This window comes from Herpailurus yagouaroundi, unplaced genomic scaffold, assembly GCF_014898765.1.
Source record: "Herpailurus yagouaroundi ecotype Mexico unplaced genomic scaffold, PumYag 166, whole genome shotgun sequence".
Classification (NCBI taxonomy): Eukaryota; Metazoa; Chordata; class Mammalia; order Carnivora; family Felidae; genus Herpailurus; species Herpailurus yagouaroundi.
This window is the reverse complement of record NW_024412407.1, coordinates 16,431,336-16,454,798: the sequence shown is the minus strand read 5'-3', so window position 1 is coordinate 16,454,798 and position 23,463 is coordinate 16,431,336.

The following is a 23,463-nucleotide window of genomic DNA, read 5'->3' as shown; positions in this document are numbered from 1 at the left end:
CCTTGACATATTTTTCAGTAAGTTTACAACTCAGCGAAGTCAATATGATGCAAAAGTAGAATAGTTTTCTGAAATTAGCTTTTAGTTCTCTTTTAGTTTTCTTTAAAATATGGCAGACATCAAATATTTTGAAGAAATAACTGCAAAGGGTACAACCTCCAAAGTAGATAATATACAGTCACTGAAAGCAGTGAAAATCTGTAAGATATTCATGGACACAGACCTCACTTCAAATTAAACAGGTTATATATTTATATGAGTTTTAGGCAAGAAGTTTTCAACTGAACATAACAGAAAATCTTACATTAAACTAGTCTAAATCAGGGGCACCCGGGTGGCTCAGTTGGTTAAGCATCTGACTTTGGCTCAGGTCATGATCTTGCAGTTTGTGAGTTCAAGCCCTGTGTCAAGCTTGCTGCTGTCAGCCAGTCAGCGTAGAGCCTGCTTTGGATCCTCTAACCCTCTTGCTGACCCTCCTCTGCTTGCTTTCTTTCTCTCTCTCAAAAAACAAACAAAAAGCAGTATAAATCATGAGTAAATTTATTATTATATGTAATATGGCAATCCACAGGTAGTGGGTACTCCAGGTTTAGTATGGATTAGTGACTAAGTGATGTCAGCAGATACCCAGGATCTTTTGGTTGATCAGCTAAGCTGTCTCCAGAACTAGGTTTACTGGAAGGCTAACTCCTTCTTCATTCATGTTTGTAAAATGGCTCCTTTGGCATTTTGGCCTATTTGCCCTTTTTTTTTTTCATGTGCAGCATGGGAGAGTCAGAAAAATATGCCTGAACTCTGAAATATCAGTCCACCAAGTATTGTCACATACCCATGCTTGGATAAATAACATATACCAGGGGAATGTTCTTATATCAAAAATTCAAACAAAACAGAAACAGTCCAAGTCCAGGGATTGGGAATGTTCAACTTCTTGGAAAATCATGGATGAGTGGGTAAGGTGGAATATCTGAATAAAATTAGGCTTCCACTAAGAGGGAGTTAAGTGGAAAGATGAGAAGCTAATAAATAGTACCTGCTGGTTCCCACTATAATCATATATTGAAAAGTTGAAGGAAGTAACAAAATATCAATAAGCAGTATGAATGAAGGTAATGGCAACTATATTTTGGATAAAATAATAAAATGTGAGACATACACTCTTTTTGTAAAATCTAAAAAATCTAAAATCTAAAACCACAAAGCATTAACTAAAGACTTTGATTGCCATAGAAGTAGGGATGTCCTCCTATATTGGCCTGGGGACATATTAGGTGTCTGATAGGGGGTTTGTACTAATTGCTGCTATATGGTCATAGATGCCTGTTAAGTGTACTTTACTCATATGGCCCATATGATCTATCCTTCTTAGTGTTCTTTGTGTATTAACTCATCTAATCCTCATAGCAGCCTTAGGAGGAAGTTACTATTTTATCTTTTCCATTTTACAGAGGAACAATAAGAAAAACAGGGAGGTAGAATAAATTAGAATAAATGTATTTGAAATACATACACATCTTTTAGTAACCTTGTTACTCATTTTGTTAAAATGCTTGCAAACTGGCATGAAGTGGTTAGCATATGAGTTAACAAACACCCATTAGAACCAGACCATAGAGGTTTAAATCTTGGATCCACCAACCTACTAGCTGTGTGACCTTGGTAAGATAGTTAACCTTCCTATGCCTGTCTCCTCATCTGCAAAATACAGGTACTATTATTACTTTCTTCATAGAATTGCTGTGAGAATTAAAGGTGTACATACACAAATTATTTTGTATAGTGGTGGATGTATGGGAAATGCTATAGAAGTGTTTGCTATGATTCTTAAAAACTGATTTATGTTTGACATAAATTAAGTGGTTACCATCTTACCATATCTATAATAACCTTGTTTACAGAGAACATGTTTTTATCTTAATCATTTCTTATTTGGGAATGTAGAGAGTTAGTTTTGTTTTGTTTTGTTTAGTTTTTTAATACTTCACTCCCCTTCCCCCTCCCAAATGCTGGTAAAGAACAAAAAGTAAGTTGTTAAGGGAGAGAAAACACCATTCATTGGCAGTGAAACTTTCCCTCTAAAAAAGAAATCTTGTTTCATAAACTGTATTCTGTTTATTTTATGGTTCACCATTTGACTAGTGGCCTAAAAATATAACTGAACAACAAATGCCTTCATTCTTTTTTGGGGAAATACAAAGGCCAAGTTTTTGTGATTTAAAAGAAAGAGATATAATTATAGATAGATTCAATTTATAACTTATTCTTCTGGTTATATCTTCAAATTTCTTCTTCATTTGTATGCAGGATCCTTATTGTTCATTAAGCTAAATGTTTAATTTTTTTTTCCAACAAATTACAAATAGTTTCAGACAGGGTATTAACAATAGACCTGAAACTTAAAGGAAGGCTTACCATTTATTGTTGACTTACTTTTTACTTTTTATTTTTAGAAAAAAAATTAGTTTGGTAGGACATGGTTAGTGGGGAAAGAACATACTATTTAAACAAATGGTAATTGATCAATTTTATATCCATATAAAAATTAAATGACCCCATTTCACACTGTATATATGATCAATTTATATGTCTCATATAAGACAATAAAATACTTATAGGATAACATAGGAGAATGTCTTTAGGATTTGGAGTAGGAAAATATTTCTCTTTTTTTGATGTTTTTGTAAAAAAAATTAATTGCAGTATAGTTAACATGCAATGTTACATTAGTTTTAGGTGTACAATATAATGATTCAACAGTTCCATACATCACCCAGTGCTCATCAAGGCAAGTGCACTCCTTAATCCCCATCACCTATTTAACCCATTCTCCTACCCACCTCCTCTCTGGTAACCATTAGTTTGTTTTCAATAGTTAAGAGTCTGTTTCTTGGCTTTTCTCTCTCATTCTCATTTTTTCCTTTGCTCATTTATTTCATTTCTTAAATTCCACATGGGTGAAATCATATGGTATTTCTTTCTCTGATTTATTTCACTTAGCATTATACTTAGCAACCCATGCTGTTGCAAATGGCAAGATTTCATTCTTTTTAATGGTTGAATAATATTCCATTGTATATATAGAGAGGATATCTCGTTGATTTTCAAGCATATTAAAAGGTGGCAAAGGCCATTAACAATATCTCTATGTACCTGCTAGGATAACAACACAAAAGAACAAAAACATTATTATCAAGCATTGGCAAAGGTGTGTGGCAAATAGAGTACTCACTCACAGCTGGAAAGTGCATAAATTAGTCCAATTACTTTGGAAAACTGTTGGCTTCTCTGCAAATACCAAACATTCATAAGCTCTATGACCCAGCAATTCTACCTATAAAAAGGAAAGACATTCTATTCCTACCTGAAATAGATGCAAATATTTTTCTAAGAACATATTTACTACAATGGTCATAGCTCATTACAGTAATTTCAACCTAGACACAATCATTTGTTCATCAACGTATTTATACATATATGATTTAATATTTATCTATTATAATTTGTATATATAAATGCAATAGTATCTAGCAACAGAAAAGAATAAATTACTGCTACATGCAACAACATGGATGAATGTCACCAACCTAACATATAATGAAAGAAGCTAGACACAGAGTAGTACATAATCTGTGATTCCATTCATATGAAGTTTAAAAAGGCAAAACTAATTAATGGTGATAGAATTTTAAGTTGTTTTCTTTGTGGAAGTGACTGATATTTGGGAATGGGTATGAGGAATGACCAACGATGCAAATAATGTTCTACCATACCTTAATGTAGATAGTGACTACATTGTGTTTATATTTGAAATGTTTGTGGTGCTATACTTAAAATTTATGAACTGTATTTTATCTTTCAATGAAAAGAATTAAAAACCTATACTGCTAGTGCACTCACACACAAAAAGAATTCCTGCCAACACTACATAATTTATTGGTATCTAAAGCATACCAACATACCCATGAGCTCAAGGGAATACCAATAGTTTTCTCTCAAGATAGATGTTTCTAAGGGACAAAACAAGATTTTTAAATTCCTATACAAATTCATGTGATTGATACAATTCAAGGCTTCAAATATTTACTGAGCATTTTCAATGTGTCTAACATTTTTTCTAGGTACTATAGATCAGTCATTTTGGGGGTACAAAAATAATCAGAAATGTTCTATAATTATTAGAGTTTTCAGAATAATAAAATGAGATAATAGTTTACATATCCTATTTAGCCAGTGTTGAGTGAAATTCTTGCATGCTAGCTCAAGAAGCCTATGACTGGGGGAGGGGTTAATATGGCAGATAAGTAGGGGGACCCTATTCAAAGTGCTGAGTGGGAAAAAATACATGGAGGTTAAAGAACATCCTACTAAAGAATGAATGAGTTAACCAGGAAATTAAAGAAGAAAAAAATATATATGGAGCAAATGAAAATGAAAACAGGACAGTCCAAACCCTTTGGGATGCAGCAAAGGCAGTCCTAGGAGGAAAGCACATTGCAGTTTAGGCCTATCTCAAGAAGCAAGAAAGGTCCCGAAGAGACAACCTAACCCTACACCTAAAGGAGCTAGAAAGGAGCAGCAAATAAAGCCTAACCCCACAGAAGAAAGGAAATAATAAAGATTAGAGCAGAAACAAATGATATAGAAACAAACAAACAAACCAACCAAAAACAGCAGAACAGATCATGAAACTAAAAGCTGTTTTTTTTAAAGAATAAACAAAATTGATAAACTTCTAGTCAGACTTCTCAAAAAGAAAAAAGAAGGGACCCAAGTAGATGAAATTACAAATGAAAGAGAAGAGATCACAATGAACACCACGGAAATGCAAACAATTATAAGAGAATACTATGAAAAATTATTCGCCAACAAACTGGACAATCTGGAAGAAATGGACCAATTTTCTAGAAACTCACACACTACCAAAACTCAAGTGGGAAGAAATAGAAAATTTGGACATAGCCATAGCCAGCAAAGAAATTGAGTCAATTATCAGAAATCTCCCAACAAACAAGAATCCTGGGCCAAATGGCTTCCCAGGGGAATTCTACCAGACATTTAAAGAAGAGTCAATACCTGTTCTTCTCAAACTGTTGCAGAAAATAGAAATGGAAGGAAAGCTTGCAAACTCATTCTATGAAGCCAGCATTACCTTGATTCCAAAAGCAGACAAACACCCCACTATAAAGGAGAATTACAGGCCAATATCCCTGATGAAACTGGATGCAAAAATTCTCAACAAGATACTAGCAAATAAAATTCAACAGTACCTTAAAAGAATTATTTATCATGATGAAGTGTGATTTATTCCTGGGCTGTAGGGCTGGTTCAATATTTGCAAATCAATCAGAGTGATACACCACATTAATAAAAGAAAGGATAAGAACCATATGATGCTTTCAATAGATGCAGAAAAAGCATTTGACAAAAAACATCTTTTCTTTTTGCTTTAAGTCTTTTATTTATTTTGAGAGAGAGAGAGGAAGAGAAGGAGAAGGGAGCACACGCATGAGCCGGGGGAGGGGCAGAGTGAGAGAGAGAGAATCCCAGACAGGCTCCACACTGTCAGCATGGACCCTGACCCAGGACCCAGGATCCGAACCCACAAACCATGAGATCATGACCTGAGCTGAAACCAAGAGTCGGATGCTCTACCAACCGAGCCCCCCAGGTGTCCCTACACATCCTTGCTTAAAAAAGCCCTCAAGAAAGTAAGGATAGAAGGAACATACCTCAACATCATAAAGACCATATATGAAAGACCTACAGCTAATACCATCCTTGACAGGGAAAAACTGAGAGCTTTCTCCCTATGGTCAGGAACATGACAGGGATGTCCACTCTCATCATTGTTGTTCAACACAGTACCAGGAGTCCTAGCATCAGCAGTCAGACAATAAAAGAAATAAAAGCATATGAATTGGTAAAAAAGAAGTCAAACTTTTACTCTTTGCAGATGACATGATACTCTACGTGGAAAACCCAAGAGACTCCACCAAAAAATTGGTAGAACTGATACATGAATTCAGCAAAGTTGCAGGATATAAAATCAACATACAGAAATCACTGCATTTTTATACACCAATGATGAAGCAGCAGAAAGAGAAATCAAGGAATCGATCCCATTTACAGTTGCACCAAAACCCATAAGATACCTAGGAATAAACCTAACCAAAGAGGCAGAAGATTTGTATACTAAAAACTATAGAAAGCTTATGAAAGAAATTGAAGAAGACACAAAGAAATAGAAAAACATTCCATGCTCATGGATTGGAAGAACAGATATTGTTAAAATGTCTATAACTGTTCAAAGCAATCAACACATTCAGTGATATCCTAATCAAAATAGCACCAGCATTCTTTAGAGAGCTAGAACAAACAATTCTAAAATTTGTATGGAACCAGAAAAGACCCGGAATAGTCAAAGTAGTGTTGAAAAAGAAAACCAAAGCTGGAGGCATCACAATTCCAGACTTCAAGCTGTATTGCAAAACTGTAGTCACCAAGACAGTATGGTACTAGCATAAAAATAGACACATAGATCAATGGAACAGAATAGAAAGCCCAGAAATGGACCCACAACATATGGCCAACTAATCTTTGACAAAGCAGGATAGAATATCCAATGGAAAAAAAAAGACAGTCTCTTCAACATATGGTGTTGGGAAAACTGGGCAGCGACATGCAGAAGAATGAAACTGGAATGCTTTCTTACACCATACAGAAAAATACATGCAAAATAGATGAAAGACCTAAATGTGAGATGGGAGACCATCAAAATCCTGTAGGAAAAACAGGCAGCAACCTCTTTGACCCCTACTGCAGCAACTTCTTACTAGACATGTCTCCAGAGGTGAGGGAAAGAAAAGCAAAACTGAACTATTGGGACCTCATCAAAATAAAAAGCTTCTGCACATCAAAGGAAAAAATCATGAAAACTAAAAGGCAACTGATGGAATGGGAGAAGATATTTGCAAATGACATATTGGAAAAAGGGTTAGTATCCAAAATCTATAAAGAGCTTATCAAACTCAACACCCAAAAACCAAATAATTCAGTGAAGAAATGGTCAAAAGACATGAACAGACACTTTTCCAAAGAAGAGATCCAAATGGCTAACCGACACATGAAAAGATGCTCAACATCACTCGTCATCAGGGAAATACAAATGAAAGCCACAATGAGATATCACTTCACACAGGTCAGAGTGGCTAAAATTAACAACGCAGGAAACAACAGATATTCTTGAGGATGCTGAGAAAGGGGAACACTTTCGTACTATTGGTAGGAATGCAAACTGGTGCAGCCACTCTGAAAAACATTATGGAAATTTTTCAAAAAATGAAAAAACTACCCTAGGATCCTGCAATTGCACTACTAGGTATTTATCCAAAGGATACAAAAATGCTGATTTGAATGGGCACATGCACCCCAGTGTTATAGCAGTGTATTGTATACATGCAATATATATGTAAATATATATACATACACATAAATGGAATATTACTTGGTGATCAAAAAGAATGAAATCTTGCCATTTGCAACAATGGGGATGGAACTAGAATATATTATGCTAAGCAAAATAAGTCAGTCAGAGAAAGACAAATGTATGACTTCACTAATGTGGAATTTAAGAAACAAAACATAAGAACATAGGGGAAGAGAAGGAAAAATAAGATAAAAACACAGAGAGAGGCAAACCATAAGAGTCTCTTAAATACAGAGAACAGACTGAAGATTGCTGGAGAGGAGTTGCATGGGGGGATGGGCTAAATGGGTGATGGGCATTAAGGGCAGTACATATTGGGATGAGCACTGGGTGTTATATGTAAGTAGTGAATCACTGGGTTCTACTCCTGAAACCAATACAACACTATATGTTAACTAATTTGAATTTAAATAAGTAAATTAAAAAATAAAGCCTACTATAATTATTTAAGCTAATTGACAAATAATGGCAAATGCTGCTGCCAGAATGACCAAGAAAGTCTTTTTCTCTGATGGTCTAATCTCAGGGTAAGAATTGGTTTAGGTACATGGATGTGATTGTTTTGTATTATGATATGTAAAGAAGCTAGGTGATTATCAAGTCTGAGTGAGAGGACATAGACCTGATTTTGAACATTTGGCTTATTGTAGCAGGAACATAGGGTAGGCAGGAGACAAATTACCTAGGAAATTTTACAGTCTGAGCATAAATTGCTATAACACCAGGGGCAATTGTGATATTGTGACTTAATAGGAAATATGTATTTGGTCTTCTTCCCGGTTCCTGGCTCATAGCTCTGAAAAAGCTTAGAATTTCCTTAGTATTGAGAATGATAAACTGTGTTTTGTTGTGTTAACGAGGGGACTTTTGGAAAGCCCCTAAAGATTGGGGCTAGTTGTCAATGGAAATGCAATAAAATGATTAGAGTGATGAAACTTTCATTCCCAAACCCCCAGGTTCTGGGAGGGTAGAGGAGCTGGAGGTTGAACTAATTTCTGATTGCCAGTATATTAATTAATCAGGACTAGGTAGCAGCCTCCGTAAAAACCTAAAAGGACAGAGTTCGATGAGCTTCCAGGTTGGTGAACACCTGGAGATGTGGAGAAAGTGGTGTGCCTTGGAAAGGGCATGGAAGCTCTATGCCCTTTTCCCATATTTTGCCCAATACAATTCTTCCATTTAGCTGTTACACTAATCTAGTCAATAAAATGTTTTCTTGAGGTCTGTGAGCCACTTGAGCCACTTGAACCCAAGAAGATTGTGGAAACCTTTGATATATAACCAGTTGATCAGAAGTAGGGATAACAACCTTACCTGGCTATTGCATCCTGAGTTGGAGGGGATCCTTGGAACCCCCAATCTGTACCCTGTTGTCCAGAAGCATAGATTACAACCTGGGCTTATAACTGGCATCTGGAGGGATGGGGGGAGCAGTCTTGTAGGATGGAGCCCTCAACTTGTGGAATCTAATCCTATCTCCAGGTAGATAGTGGTAGAATTGAGTTGAATTCATAGACACCCTGCCAGTGTTTGAGAATGACTGGGTATTATGTGGGAAGTACTTCTTCCTGGAAGGACTTACTTCCAGGACTGTTGGGAGCAAAAAATGAGATGATGTGCATTCATTCTTACCAACCTACTTTGGCCATAGGAAAGGCTTACCAAGTATTGGCTACAATAATATACTGCCTATGCTTTTCCTGAAACAAATAACAGAACTTACAAAGTTGTGATATCTATCATTCCTTCTCATTCATCTTGCATGCCAAAGCTCTGAGAATAACATTGATGAATATGATAAGGACAGGTTATAGGTTATAAAGAGGACCACTTTGTGGTTTTTTGACTTTAGGAAAACTATTTAACTTCCCTTTGCCTCTGTTTTCTTATTTGTGAAATAGGGACAGTAGCACTAATCTCCTAAGGCTATAGTAAAGTATAAATTCAGGTAAAGCTAATAGAACAGCATTTGTAAATCAGTCAGTATCCTATTACTATTAACTTTAAAAAGTGTTTTTCCATATATAATTTCATTTGACAGTGAAAGTAGTTTTTCTAGGTGAGGCTTTTTAGTAGACCTTTTCCAAAACATATGCAAATAGACATTTTATTTGAACTGGTTTTGGCCTGGACATGTCAGTGTCATTTTGAGGGGTTGAACAGTCCTTTTGCCCAGGCACAGTGCTTCTCCATCTATCCGTTAGGCCTAAAAATCAATAACTGTAGGCACTCCTGAAGTAGTTTCAGTTTAAACAACATCAATCCTTTATACTTGAGAGTGGATGAATTTATTAAGACATTTCCTGAGAATTTTGACATGTTATGCAGGGGAATTGGGTAAAGCAAAGTATCTTGAGTGCTTCAACAGAGAGACAAGGACACTAAAAAGGGGGAAAAAAGATTAAATAAGGGAAGCTAAAAATGCTAGATGGCACATGTCACCTACTTAAGATATTTGCCTATGGCTGACCTCAAATGTCATCTCCTTTCTGATAGACATCCTAACTGCATTGACAGCGTCTCTGAGGATGTCTTGGCTCTCTCACTGTAGAGAGAATGGTTTCATTTGTATTTCAGACTATTGAGATAAAATATAATACAGGTGTCATACCATTGAAGGAAGTTATTAATTTTAAGTAAATCAGAATCTCAAGTGTACTTAATTAATTTCTAATAAAATGTCATTGGAGAAAAACAATAATTCAAAAAAAATTAAGTAAAATGAAGGTGACTTAACTATGCCTGATGTACTTTGGATGTATCAATTAAAATTCTTGTCCTTTCAACTCTAAGAATTGAGTGGGGAAAAAGAGAAAACTTCCAGTATCACTTTTATGTGCCTTGGGTCAAGAGCTCCAGGAGTTTTCACTGGATAAGTATGCAGTGCTTTGCTCAAGTACAGTGTATATTTAACAAATGGCTGTAACTGCCAGTCTATGTGGAGGGTCCTTATGGAAATTTGTTCTTGTTTTATTTTAGCTATTGTAGAAGAATCAAGAGAACCAGACATATTTTTTTCTTGCCCTGCATTTGATAGACCTTTAGAAGATGATCTTTACTTAGATTTTGGTTGGAGAGAAGAACCACTCTAGAAAAAGAGAGAAAAGAGCAAGGGGGAGAAAGCATAAAGGTGTCTTGATATAAGGAGAAGGGTAAGTGTCTCCAGGACTGGGAAAGGACCAGAGATTTGAGAGGTTCTCATCTCAGATGTAGTGCTCAGTATCCTGATGAAAGAGGGACAGAGTTGCTTTGCTGTCTGGCGCCGGTAGAGAAGACCACTGGGAGGTACAGGAATACCAGACATCACAAAAGGCAGAGGGTGTGACCTAACAGTAGCGTTGGTGGCAGGAAGAGTAATCACATTGACACCAAAGACCAAGACTGTGTCTTTGTTTTCATTCTAGGTATCATAAAAGCTCCCCAAATTCTGGGCTCCCCAAATATGACTGGGATTAGATTTTCCACACTCTGTTAAATGGGTTTAAAGGCATATTTAGTTTGATTTGGAAAACAATGATTATTCTTTCACCTATGTGTTGTGGAACAGATTCTTACCCATGCTCCATGAGATTAATATCCATGTGTCTCTTTTTATCACTGTATTGACATTAAATGGCAGACTCTCAAGAAATATTAAGTATATTTATTGAGGATAAATTAGTGGAATAACTAAGTGGGAATATATTGACATGTAAAAGACTCAGTTGAATTAAAAAACCTGATACTGGGTGAAGCTTTGGTAAAGGAAGAGTCTCTCAACTTTGACTCTGTTAGAATTATTTATCCAGATAGCTCTTTCTTGTGCATGCAGGGGGATATCTTCCATGTTGGTAGTAGAATGTTTAGCAACATCCTTGGCCATTGTCCAGATTGCATAGAAATAATCAAACATCAGAATAGTAGAGCTGAATTTTGTTTATGAAGTTGGTCTTCCACAAGTGATTTCTTTGAAACTTATATGGGACTATCTGGGTTTTTTTTGTTTATTTGTTTTTTATTTTACCCATCACATAGCCTTGTAATTGAGTTTTATGTGTATGAATTTATTTATATGAGCCAACGATGTTTTATTTTATTATTTTTTTTTTAATTTTTTTTTTCCAATGTTTATTTATTTTTGGGACAGAGAGAGACAGAGCATGAACGGGGGAGGGGCAGAGAGAGAGGAAGACACAGAATCGGAAACAGGCTCCAGGCTCTGAGCCATCAGCCCAGAGCCTGACGCGGGGCTCGAACTCACGGACCGCGAGATCGTGACCTGGCTGAAGTCGGACGCTTAACCGACTGCGCCACCCAGGCGCCCCATGAGCCAACGATGTTTTAAAAACAGCACTAGACTCAGATTTATGAGACAGAGGATTGAATTCAGGCTGTCACTTACTACTTTTGTGAAACTCTCAAATTTATTTCTAGGAAAATAATTATAAACACCTCAATAATTGTGAAAATTAAACTACATGAAAAATCCCTAATCATTCTTTATTTAAATTTTATGACTCAAATTTTTATCCTGTACAACTATGAACAACTATCCCATGAACAACTCCTAAAGTATAGATTTATGGTTATATTTATTTAATTTTACATATTGATTTGTGGTCCTGGTGACCTTTCAGGAGACATACACTCCTGATATACTGTGTCCCATATTCTTCTTCAATTTTGAAGTTCAATAACTAAGTTGTTGTTGTTGTTGTTGTTGTTGTTGTTGTTGTTGTTGTTGTTCTTCTTCTTCTTCTTCTTCTTCTTTTTCTTCTTCTTCTTCTTTTTTTGAGAGAGAGAGGGCACAAGTCAGCGAGGGGCAGAGAGAGAGGGAGAAACCGAGAATCCCATACAGGCTCTGCACTATTGGTGTGGAGCCTGAAGTGGGGCTCGAGCTCACCTGATGAGGGGCTTGAACTCATGCACTGTGAGATCATGACCTGAGCAGAAGTTGGATGCTTAACCGACTGAGCCACCCTGGTGCTCCTAAGTAAGTTATTCTTATCAGTTAAAATAAGAATCAGTAATATTCAAAACCTAATCTACAGCTTGCAAAGTATGTTCTGAGGAATAAGAGTAGTGTGTCACTACCATGGCACATCTAGAATGGACCTATATGTAAACACTTCTGTGAGGATAAAAAAAAATATTTTCAAGGAATAGTTCACCATACCAGTTCACACAAGCAAGTCTGGTCCATCAGAATTGTCTGAAAAACTTTAAAGTTCTATACCTGACCCTAAAGAGATTCTGATGTAATAGATCTTGGGTGAGACTCAGGATTGATCAATTGATTGATTATTTATTTATTTTCTATTGATGTAGAAAAAAAACCTCACAGGTGATTTTAATGCACACCATGTTTTTTCAGAAGTATTATGGAAGAAAATCTTGGATGCCCAGAAATATGCCTTTAAATTGTTTTAGATATTTTTTAAATGGTTCAGTGACACTTTAAAATAGTCAGTTGAATAAGAACTTAAATTTCTACATGGCAGTTTTATTTTTCTTATGTACCTGAAAAATAAACCATATTATTTGTCAGTATATAAATCCATAAATCTCAAAGCAGGAAGCTTCGTTCTGTGTTTCACATTAATGATTCTGCTTCACCTAAAATGCCTTTGATATAATTATAATCCCTCCATCAATAGGCAAAGGACTCTCTGTGGATTTTGGAGGCAGAATTTTCCATTCTCATTTTGGGCACATTTTGTTCATATTTATTATGATGTTCTGACCATCTGTCTGCAGCAGTGGAGAAACACTGGGTACTACCTGCACTTTCAGTAGACAATTTTTTCTCTTCCTCTGACAAATGTGAAGAGTCTGGCAGAAAGGGGCTGTAAACACTGTCATAGCTCTACTCTGAATGTCTATTTTGGGTCATCCACTCATATATAGCTGAATGATTATGATAAAGTGAAAAGATCATAGACTTTGGATCTATATTTGAATTCAAGCTTGGTTGTCACATTCATTCACTCAACAAATATCCTCTGAGTGTCTATTATGTGCCAGAGGCTGTTCTTAGGCATGGAGATAGAAAATCTGAGACTATGTCTTCAAGCAACTCGTAGGCTCTAGGAAACACAAATAATTGATAACAGAAAGTGATGTTAGAAGAAATGGAAGCACAGGATGGAAAATCTGAAGAGGGAGTCATATATAGCATAAATTTGGTGTTCTGGGTGGGCTTGATTCAGAGGGTGTTAGAAATGTTGGAGGGTCTTGCTGGTAGGTTTAATCTTAGTTTAGTTTTAAAGGAATTTTAAGCTAGTGAGAGTGCAGGGTGGTTCAATCTAAAATGTGTGTGTGGTATAATAGGAAATGCAAGAAGCTTACAGTAGCTGAAAGAAAGGATATGAAGAGAAAAAGGATAACTGATGAGGCTGGAGAACTAGGTAAAAGGTAGGTTATCAAAGCCTGTGGACTTTATTCTGAAGGCAATGGGGAGTGATTGAGTGGCAGTGACACCATCAGATTTGTGTCTTAGATCCCCTTGAGGAGGGACATGATTATTAACATGCTGTGGAAGTAACTCAGACAGAGAAGTAGTGGTTATGTGATACTAGTGAGGAACCAGATTTTGGAGTTACTTAGGAAATTTCCTCGATTGGACTTTTATCCTTAATCAAATGCATGTGTAAGAGAGGTAGTAATTAGTGATGACCTGTAGCTTGAATGGTGGTGTCCTTCACCGATTTAGGGAGCACAAGAAAAGGGGTATTTGGGAAGTTTTGGGGGTGTGTTCTGGTCAACTGCTCTTTGAGAGACCCTTTTTTAAAGGTTTACCCTAAGCCACCAGGTGGTATGAGCTGAATTTTCCACCTTCTGTGTTGCTAGAAGCAGAAATGACATCCTCTCACAATCACAAAAGCCATAGATGTATTAAGATTATTCAGATCAGATGTGATGCAGCAGAAATATAATATGTAGTAAGTTGCATCTAATGTAATGCTTGAAGACTCCTTTTTCTATGTCACTACTACCCACTTGTTCTGGGTCCACATGTGACCTTAAGACATTAGCCATTAGAAAGAGGCAAAGATTCTGTTTGGGCAGCACATAGATGCATCCTCTGAAAATACTACCAGTGATGTATATGAATTAGTTTTAAACTGTTTATGGAACTAAAGGCTGCCACATGTCCATTGATAGGTCTGAACATGTGCAAGGGCCTGCCCATTTTCTAATGAACTGACAAGGGGATTGTGAAGTCATTTGTGGGCTAGACATCAGAGAGCCTGTAAAGTCTTGTACTGTGACCCTTCGTAGGGTCCCAAGTGGGTGTGAGCCATTTGAGGATAGATAAGTGGGAGAAAACTTTACATATATGAGGCCTTGCCTTTATCTTCATCAGTGGCCCTATCCTAACCTTGTTTCTGAGAACCAGATTGATTCTCAATTATAGGGGCCCATTTTTTAATGTAAGCACTATAAACATGTTGGTTTGGGGAGAGATCCAGAGGGTAATTGCAGATACAAGTCTTTAAGATGTCTATCTGGGATAGATATTTGGTAAGACTTTTCTGTATGTCTTCCGAACCTTAAATTGATTAGTTTGGAGACCTTGAACTCATTGTTACTGTGTTTTAAATACTAGATATTTATCTACGCAGTGCAGTGTTATAATTCCTTAGATGACCTTTAAAAGGCAACTGAAGTTTTACATTCAAATATACCAAAGCTAGAACTATTAATATTTGGATTTGTAATAAGATTTATAGATTTTTATGTTGTGTAGGCAATAAAGAAGTTCTCATGTATTAACTGAAGTATACTGCAAGTTGAGAAACTTAATTATACAGAAGATTAAACCTTTTAAAACTCTTAATTACGTTGAAGTGTTTGTAGAGTTTAAATACTACTTACTAAATTCTCCAAATGCCAGTACCATATTTTGTGCTGTATATAATCAAGCAAAAAAGATATAGCCTAATCTTCCAGAACTTTATAGTCTGATATCAAGTAACTAAAGGGAAGACAAAAATATAGAGATGTGTGTTCCAAATGAAAGAATATGAGGGGAATGTTAGGTACAGCAACATAGTTGACCAAATTGTTATGTGTTTGGCCATTTGATAACAAATATTACTAATGTGATCATGTCAATTATCTGTGGAATCTCAATCTTTAAATAGACAGAATATGTATTATTACTTGGTTACTCTGATATGATCTCAAAATTGAAATAGATCTATTGCAAACAGTCATAACAAAAAAACAAAACAAGCAAAACTAAAACAAAGCAAAAATCCCAACATCATGTTTTTCCAGTTTCATTTTGTCTTCACCGTATATTCATATCCTCATGGGCAAATGATAGCATAACCTTTTAGATTAAGTTACCTTGAACTTAATTAGCTGACAATTGGCAAACCACTTTCAAAAAGAAGAGTTCACATTGCTTGAGAGTTCCCAGTAGGAGATATCTCGACCCAGGGCTGTATATAGAAACCTTTAATGTTTAATTATATCCTGGCAGCTTTGCTGGCAAAGTGAAGATTATCATCTACCTTTCAATATAGGCCTAATAATAGGAGATATGTAGTGTAGTTCATACAGATAAGGGCTTATCATTATGATTGCTTCAGATCCTTTAGAGTTGTGCAAAGAGAGACCTTACTTCCAATTCCTTTCTGTTTGCATAGATGTTCATTCTTGTTTGTGAACAATAGATAAAAGAGTGAGAAATCTGCTAGTTATACTTAATTTTTTTTTCATGTTTGTTTTGAGAGAGTGCACACACACAAGTGGGGCAGGGGCAGAGGGAGAGAGAGAATCCCAGGCAGGATGCCGGCTGACAGCGCAGAGCCCAATGTGGGGCTAGATCTTATGAACCATAAAATCATGACCTGAGCTGGACACTTAACTGATTGAGCCACCCAAATGCCCCTGTTTAATTATACTATTTAAAGTGGCTAAATCTATGGTGAACATGGGAGTTTTGGCCAGGCAGAAGCATTTGCAGGTCTTCTGGGCCAGAAGATTTTATGACATCCTTTGGGTTCTCTTTGGCTTGATGACACTGGCAGTAGGCAGAGATAAGGGATGGAAGAGATGCTGAGCTGAGTACCACCTTCTCTGGGTAAATAATGTTATTTGCTGGTGATATTTTTCTTGAGGAAAATAATGTGACAAAACCATTTGCTTATTTATTCTGAGTTTTAGCCTACTTTTAGGAAAAAGTAAGAAGCTAACATGAATCTACCTTTTTTACTTTCCCGTTATAAGCGTTCAGCTAATATTATTGAGATTCACTAATGCCAGGAAGTGGTTTAGGTACCAGTAACATAGCATTAAACAACATAGACAAATCTGTGTCCTTACATAGATTAGTTTCCTCAACATAGGCTCTTTGACACTGTAGGTTGTTTTTGTCACTTACTCATTTCTTTCCTTCCTTTCTTATTTTGTGAATGTTATCGAGATTTGGGGAGGAAATGGGCACATGGATCTCACCCCATATTTCTTCCCTACCCTCAGGAGGCTGCTGCCTGAAGAAAACACATTCCATGCTGCATTTTTAAGGGGGAGAGGCCCATGTATGAAGTAATGAGGTTGTTCAATGCTGCCTGTAGTGGCAAATGTCTAATTCTGGGCTTTAGTACTAAAAAAACCCATTACATGTAACCCATGTTACATGTCTAAGCCATGTTCTATGATCAGAACTTTATTAATGATGTTGATATGTTGATCTTTATCTTTTAAAACATTTGAGGGGGAATCTTATTTCTCAAGTGACTTAGAACTTGGGCAGGGAAAATGGATGCTATTCATAGGCCCCCTTGAAACACCAACTGCTCATGAATATGTCAGGAATGTTGAGAGAGAGATAAAACCTGAATTTTGGTGAGCAAAATAACTTTGACTAGGTCGTTTCTAGTTTGATGCTGCTTTTTCAAATTGGGTTTGTGATCTTTGCCATGATCCATGTTATTCATTTTAACTGTTATGACCTACACAGGCAGTTTCATTTTTTAAAAATTTTTATTGAAGTATAGTTGACATATATTATTTTCATGTGTACAACATAGTGATTCAACAATTATATATATTACAAAATATTCATCACAATAAGTGTAGTTATCATTTGTCATCAAGAAAAGTTATTATATTAGTGTCTATATACTGATGCTGTGTTTTTCATCCCCATGACTTATTTTATAACTGGAAGTTTGTACCTGTTAATCCCCTTTCCCTATTTTTCCCATCACCCCAGCCTTTCTTCTTTGGCAACAACCACTTCATTCACTATGTATATGAGACTATTTCTGGGTTTTGTTTGTTTGTTTATTTTGCTTTTTAGATTCCACCTATCAGTGAAATCATATGGTATTTATCTTTTCCTTTCTGACCTATTTCATTTAGCATAATGCCTTCTTTGGTACATCCATGTTGTTGCACAGGGCAAGATCTCATTCTTTTTATGGCTGGGTAATATTCCATTGTACATTTATGCTACATTTTCTTTATCTAGAGATTTATCAATAGACATGTGGGTTGTTTCCAGATCTTGGCTTTTGAAAATAATGCTGCAATAAATATAGGGGCACATAAATCTTTTCAAATTAGTATTTTTATTTTCTAAGGGTAAGTACCCAGAAGTGGAATTACTGGGTTGTATGGTCTATTTTTAATTTTTTGATGAACCTCCATACTGTTTTCCATGGTGGCTGCATCAATTTACATTCCCACTAATAGTGCACAAGGATTCCTTTTTCTTCATTTCCTTGCCAACATTTGCTATTTTTTTTTTTTTATAATAGCTCTCCTGACTGGTATGAAGTCAGGTTTTGATTTACTTTTCCATGATGAACATCTTTTCATATGTCTGTTGGCCATCTGTATGTCTTCTTTGGAGAAATGCCTATTCAAGTCCTCTGTTCATTTTTAAAATCACATTATTGTTACTATTATTAGGTGTTGAGTTATAGTGTTCTTTATATATTTTGCATATTAATATCTTACTGGATATATAATTTGTAAATATCTTCCCCCATTTAGTGGGTTGCCTTTTTGTTTTTTTGATGGTTTCCTTTACTGTGCCAAAGCTTTTTACTTTGGTATAGTCCCAATAGTTTATTTTTGCTTTTGTTTCCCTTGCCTGAGGAGATATATTCAGAAAAATATTGCTAAGGCTGATGTCCAAGACAGTATTGCTTATGTTTTTTTAAGGAGTTTTATGGTTTCAGGTCTTACATTTACATCTGTAATCCATTTTGAGTTTATTTTTGTGTTTGGTGTAAGAAAGTGGTCCGTCCAGTTTCATTCTTTTCCATGTAGCTATCCAGTTTTCCCAGCATCATTTGCTTAAGAGACTATCTTTTCCCCATTGTATATTTTTGCCTCCTTTGTTGTCTGGGCAGGCAACTTCAGAATTAAGCAGTAGCCATACTAGATTTTTACTCTGACAAGTTACTGTAGCTTAAGATGTTTTTTCCCTAAGCAAGGAGCACATTTTAGCTGAGAAAAGGCTGTTATAGAAGTGGAGCAGTATTCATGAGGCCTTGGATAAATGGCGCATGAGTCTCACCCAATCTTTCAGTGGTAGTTTAGTGGGGAAAACACAAAATACTCTAAGAGCCTTAATTGTGATGGGACTTATATTTGAAATTACTGTAAGGTGTGGTGATGCTGGTGCTATTTTGATCTTAATAGAAGTCATCAGTGGAAGGATATCAAAAACTTGTGTCATGAATGTTACATGGTTACCAGTGATGGAAATAAAGGCATTGATTACCCACAGCACTCTAAATTCAGAAAGGTAAAAATATGAAAAAAATAGATCTTAGAATTGATAACATATATGGGTACATTGAAGATTATTGGAAGTGCTAAAAAGAAAGAGGTGTTCAATTGGACCTCCCCAACGACTTGCAGGACAGCATAGGGATGATTCACTAAGAAAGTTACTACTTCTGATATCACACTGTCAAAGCAGAAAGTTACTGCCACCATGACGATTGCCTTTCATACTGAAGAAACTGGAAAGTGGACACTGCAGTTCTGACTAAGGAAACCTCACATTTCCAAACTCATTTTTGCAAGAAACACCAGCTAAGAGCCACAGAAAGATGACCTCTTCCTTATGTTTATTTTCCCAGTCTCACAAAGAGTTCTTATAATTGGTGGAAACTTAATTTGTGTCAAGAATCCTAGCTTAAGGAGTTTGGTGAATTTAGATTGTACGTTTCTAGCTTCTCCAATTAGCAGAAATATAAAATGGAGATTGGGTAGTGAATCCTCAATATTAAGTACCTTAAGCAAAAAGTAAACGTCTGAGGGTGTGCTGAACAAGTAGGTGCTAGTGTGCAGGTTGTTACAATTTCAGCTTGAGCTATCCAGGTGCAGGCATAGGGGTGCCAAGAGTGCCTCGGTAGATGCAGGAGAGTGCTATAGGCTTACTAATAAGTGAGTGCAACAGGGAGGGAGTAGATTATAGGGAAAAGATTACCTTCTGGGTGATATTATCCATCTCGGGAGAATGGAAGCACACAAGATTTTGTGAGCAATGGGTTCTTTTCACGGACCCAGAAGTTATTGATTTCACATTTCTCACTATGCAATATCTTTAAAAAAATTTTTTTTTATTTTTTATTTTTTTTAATTTTATTTTTTATTTTTTAAAATTTACATCCAAATTAGTTAGCATATAATGCAACAATGATTTCAGGAGTAGATTCCTTAGTGCTTCTTACCCATTTAGCCCATGCCCCCTCCCACAACCCCTCCCATAACCCTCAGTTTGTTCTCCATATTTATGAGTCTCTTCTGTTTTGTATTTTTTTATATTATTTTTGTTTTTATATTATTTTTGTTTTTATATTATTTTTGTTTTCCTTCCCTTATGTTCATCTGTTTTGTCTCTTAAAGTCCTCATATGAGTGAAGTCATATGATTTTTGTCTTTCTCTGACTAAGTTCACTTAGCATAATACCCTCCAGTTCATCCACGTAGTTGCAAATGGCAAGATTTCATTCTTATGATTGCTGAGTAATACTCCATTGTATATATATATCACCTCTTCTTTATCCATTCATCCATCGATGGACATTTGGGCTCTTTCCATACTTTGGCTATTGTTGACAGTGCTGCTATAAACATGGGCGTGCATGTGTCCCTTCAAAACAGCACACCTGCATCCCATGGCTAAATGCCTAGTAGTGCAATTGCTGGGTCGTAGGGTAGTTCTATTTTTAGTTTCTTGAGGAACATCCATACTGTTTCCCAGAGTGGCTGCACCAGCTTGCATTCCCTCACTATGCAATATCTTAAAGACAACTTAGATGAATATTATAGGAAAACAAAGGCCAACTAGAATTGAAATAGAAAATAAAAGGAAGGCAGGCATTGAATTCCAGGAAGTGGTGTTGGCCTTTCATATTTTAGAGAGGATCAATTTTGAAAGTATGTTAAATTATTAGAAACTCATTTGAACCTCATTTGCTATGGATGAGCAGAGCAAAATGAAAGACTGGAAGAAACTCCTACATCCACAGAAAAAGATGGAACAGAATGTAAAGCTCTTCAAAATTGGAAATGTTGCCAAGTACAGAAACCAATGTGTCTTGAAAAACACATGGGGGAGATCTCTTCAGTAGGCCTCAAGAGCATACACTTTATAAACATCAACAGCAGCTTTAGTTTCGCACTCCCCTGGGGGTGATTCCCAGCTGAAAGAATGGTAGGGATGAGGGACAAACCTTTCCCAGAAGGCTTAAGCAATTCCAAAGCAAGCACTAATGACAGAAACTACTGTGGCATAGAGTAGGAAGTGTCTATACCCGGGGTGGCATTGTTGGCTTTAACAGTGTTAGGTATTGAACCAGGTACCTAAAATAAGACTAGGCAAGTCAGAATGGCATCATTGTAAACTTCTAAACTTTTTCAGAATGCAGGCAAGTTACAGATGCTGCTGTCAGAAAGTATACACAGGTGGATCCCTCCTCAGACATGATTAAACACACATTAACTATTTTGATAGAAAACTTTTCTAAATCTGTGTAAGTTTATAGCTTAAAAGCCCCAGATATCTGGAAGACTGGACTGGCTGTCAACCTATCAGGACACAACTAATAATCTTTTCTAACAAATACAATTTTTATTTTTTTAATATGTAGATGTTATGTTTATAATTTTTTTAATTTTATATTTTAATATATAGATATTTTTTATTTTTATTTTTAAATAGACTTTATTTTTATAGCAATTTCAGGGTCAGCCCCATTTCCTCTATACCCCTTGACACCCACCCAGGCATAGCCCCTCCTTATTAACATTCACAACCAAAGTGGTATATTTGTTACAACTGATGAATCTTCATTGGCACATCTTCATCACCTAAAGTCCATCATTGACATTAGGGTTCATGCTTGGCTTTGTTCCTTCTATGGGTTTGGACAAATGTATAATGACATATATCCATGATTATAGTATCACACAGAGTAGTTTCAGCCCTAAAAATCTTCTGTGTTCTACCCATTTATCCCTTCCTCCTCCCAAGCTCCTAGAAACCACTGATCTTTTCATTGCCTCCATAACTGTGCCTTTTCCAGAATGTCATATAATTGCAATCATATAGTATGCAGCCTTTTCAGATTGACTTATTTCAGTTAGCAAAATGTATTTAAAGTTCCTCATGTCTTTTCACGGCTTGATAGTTCCTTTTTAAAAAGTGCTGAATAGGGGGCATTTGGGTGGCTCAGTGGTTTAGGCATCTGACTTCAGTTTGGGTGATGATCTCACGGCTCTTAAGTTTGAGCCCCGCACAGGGCTCTGTGCTGACAGTTCAGAGCCTGGAACCTGCTTTGGATTCTGTGTCTCCCTCTCTCTCTGCCCCTCTCCTGCTTGTGCTCTGTCTCTGTCTCTGTCTCTCTCAAAAATTAAAAAAAAAAGTGCTGAATAATATTCTTTTGTCTGGATGTAGTTTATCCATTTACCTACTGAAGGACATCTTAGTTGCTTCCAAGTTTTGCTATAGACCTCGGTATGCAGGTTTTTGGATGGACATAAGTTTTTAACTCACTTGGGTAAATACCAAAGAGCCTGATTGCTGGATCATATGGTAAGAGTATGTTTAATTTTCTAAGAAACTGCTAAGCTATCTTACAAGGTGGCTGTACCACTTCTCATTCCCACCAGCAGTGAATGAGAGTTTCTGTTGTTCCACAGCCTTGCCAGCATTTGATGTGGTCAGTGTTTCAGATATTTGCCAGTCTGATAGGTATGCAGTGGTATCTCATTGTTGGTTTAATGTGTAATTCCCAAATGACATGATGTTTACCATCCTTTTATGTGCTTATTTTTCTATCTGTATATCTCCTTTAGTAAGGAGTCTGATCACATTTTTTGCCCATTTTTAAATTAGACTGCTTTCTTATTGTCGAGTTTTGAAATTTGTGTATTTGGGATAATAGTTCTTTATCATATGTTTTTAGCAAATATTTTCTCTCAGTCTGTGGCTTGTCTTCTCATTTTCTTGACAATGAGTTTCACAGAGCAGAAGTTTTTAATTTTAACAACGACCAACTTATCAATTGTATCTTTCATGGATCATGGATTGATGGATCATTTTTTAGTTCTAGTTTCTTTCAAGATTTTTTTCTTTATCTTTGGTTTTCTTCAGTTTTAATATGAAATTCCTCAGTGTAGAATTTTTGATATTTATCTTGCTCAATGTTCTCTGAATTTTCTGGATCTGTGGTTTGTTGTCTGTCAATAATTTTGGAAAAATTCTCATTGTTACTTCAAGTATTTCTTCTGCTTTATTTCTCTTTCTGGTATTCCAATCACACCTATGATATTCCTTTTGAAATTGCCTCACAGTTTTTGTTTGGTCTGTTTAGTTTTTTTTTCTTTTTTTTTCATTTTCATTCTTTGTTCTCTTTATACTTCAGTTTGGGAAGTTTCAATTGATTATTTTCAAGCTTACTTATTTTTTTCTTTGGCCTTATCCAGTCTACTATTGATCCCATCAAAGATCAAAGGCA